General features: G+C 42.0%; 1 protein-coding gene across 4 annotated transcripts in view; it reads right to left on the bottom strand.

Moving 5' to 3' along the window:
- Positions 1-2,713, bottom strand: part of ttbk2a (tau tubulin kinase 2a) — a 22,571-nt gene that overhangs the window by 16,613 nt on the left and 3,245 nt on the right. The gene's annotated exons all lie outside the window — the stretch shown is intronic.

Genomic DNA, 2,713 nt, shown 5'->3' with positions numbered 1-2,713 from the left:
CTGGTAACTTCCTTCAGTCTGGCTTCAAACACTCAAAGCAAACCTCATTTAAATTCCTAATTCTGCACACTGCATGCAGGCGTCTACAACGAGCCTTCAAAACACTATTTGGTTAGGGAGCATGACCCTCAAGTCAAGAAGGCAATCCATCCCATCATGCACCAGGATGAGGTTGGAAAATGGAAGCGGGCAAAGCGTGATTACACTAGATAGCATTGAAATGACAAGCATGAAATGTGAGCCAGGGTTGAGAGTCAGGAGTAAGGTAGACTCTATCCCACAGACAACACATGTATTACCATTGCCAATCATAATGTCTGGACTTATGTGAGTTACTATGGACACTGATCAAGATTATGATAACATTTTAATATAATATAAATGTAAAACACACAATCTATATCTATATTTTCATGAATAATAAAACATCCCCCTCATAGTGCAACTTTATGACGATACAATTCGGGCTGCCAACTTTTCCCAAAACCTTGGAGTGAGATTTGGGGGGCCAACCCATATTTTGCCGCGTACAAAGCAATTTTCTTGGGTCTTTACCTTTAGGGTTTAAATTGGGTTTTGTTATATGTGGGGGATGGGGCTCTCCCTAGGGGGGTCTGGGGGTATGCCCCCCCAGAAAAAAATTTGAAAAATAAACCATTAAATGGCACTTTCTGAGAGTTTTTTGCAAAAAAAAATGGAGAAATCAAGTCTACATGATATGTGCAAAACTGTAGGATTAAGACCTTTGTGTTGTTGTAGTATCAACGGTTTTAGGGCATTCAGCATTTACTTATTACTTCTTATGATATAAGAACTGACCCACACAATGTGCCAAACATAATGACCCACATGAGAGAGCATGTGTCATGGGTCTGTGGTGAACAGTCCAGGGGTCCCTGTGTAGGGACCAGGGACCCAAAGTTAATTAATGATGAGATCACTAAGACCACTGAAATTCTAAAGAATGAGAACCACTAGTTACATAAATTCTAATCCTTTAACCTTTGTGCCAATGTTCAGTAATGTTGGCCCTCATCTCTTGTGCCCCACTTACTGTTTTACTTTTTTGTGAAAATAAGACTATTTGTTCATTTTAAAAAACATCAAATTAATTTACAGTTACATTTAGAGAGCACAGGGTAGAGATGCACAATAGTGGCCCAACGTTGCAGTATCGTATTTATATATATATAGATATATATATATAGATATATAGATATTATAGTATATATAGTATAGCTCAGATGTGTTTCACCAGATTTCTGCTCATATTTACAACTTTGTGCACATTCAAAATATAACTCCTCCCATCTCTGTTGTCCGAGATGTGGAGAGTTTTAATATGTCTGCTGTGCATGTCATTCCTCCGCTGATATGGTGGATCTAATTCAGACCGTCTGACAGACGCAGAGGCCCATTTGGGTCTCTGGTCTCTGACAGAGTTTAGAGGTGTCCGTACGCGCTGCTCATTCGGAGGTCTACGCATGGATGCAACGCGTCACTGCCCACAGCAGAGCGAGTCCACTACAATGAACTGAAGTTGCTACACCAGCCGCGCTGCTCACCTCCATCTTTACAGAGAGAGTGGTCACAAAGCGACGGACGGTCTGTGATAATCAGAGCTCATACCTGAAGCGCCGGTCGGGTCTGTGATGCTCAGAGCTCATACTGAAGCCGGGGAAATGCACCTGGGATGGCTCGTGAAAAAAATGTTCTCATTTTGCGACAATTTGAAAATTCCACAGACAGGGACCGCTCTTGAACCCACTCACAGTCTCTGAAAAGCACCTAGTCGATCACAGTGGCTCAACAGTAAAAACAAACATCATAAATTTGACCAACTGGGCTTACACTTCAGCGTGAGAAATCGGGGTGTGGCGTGTGCGCGTGTGAAACCATCAAGATGCGTGTGTCTCACGGCCAATGCTGAGTTGGCAGCCCTGAAAATTTGGATGACTTAATATTTTTCTAGGGAGTTTAGGAGACTTGAGTACAGTTCCTTTAATTAACCATTGAGAGCAATCCACAGAGAAATAGCACACAAATGGTGTTTTCCTTTTGAATCTTATGAAGATTGTGTGACTAAAAATGAGCAATACTGATCTACAGCCATGCTATAGGTTCTGTTAGCCTACTTAGGCACGAGGCTGCTATAAGCTAAATGCTAACGTCAGCATGCACAAAATAATGATGAATAATAATGCTAACATGCTGATGTTTAACAGGTAATGTTTGTTTACCATGGAGGCATAAGTTAGCGTTTTTCACATCCCTAAACATTTTTCCACATCCCACACTAAATCATTCAGCCTCTTTCTTGTATTAAACAGCTATTTTGTGTGTATTTGTTTCTGTATTTATTGTTTATTTTATATTAATGTTTAATATGTTTGTGTATGTACCATAGACTGGGCGAACCCCGCCCACTCTGCCGGAGATTTGACTTCGCCCCGCAGCTCGGTCTGGAAACCTGCACATTTTAATTCTCCTGCTTCAGTTCACAATTTTGCGGGAACCAATCACAACCTGGCGCGCTATTGGCGGGTTTAACACGATGCCAATAGAGAAGCGACCAAGCAGCTTCTTGTTTACATTCAACATAGAGGTGGCGTTCAGTGGCCTGCCAAGTGCATGTAACCTACATCCATGGCAGCAACCCGTTGATGCCGCTGTCGCTTCTCCGTCACCCGGATCGTTGGTCTGATTGGTTGAA

This window comes from Etheostoma spectabile, chromosome 20 (genome assembly GCF_008692095.1).
Source record: "Etheostoma spectabile isolate EspeVRDwgs_2016 chromosome 20, UIUC_Espe_1.0, whole genome shotgun sequence".
In the NCBI taxonomy this organism is placed as follows: domain Eukaryota; kingdom Metazoa; phylum Chordata; class Actinopteri; order Perciformes; family Percidae; genus Etheostoma; species Etheostoma spectabile.
This window is presented reverse-complemented; position numbering and strand designations above follow the sequence as displayed.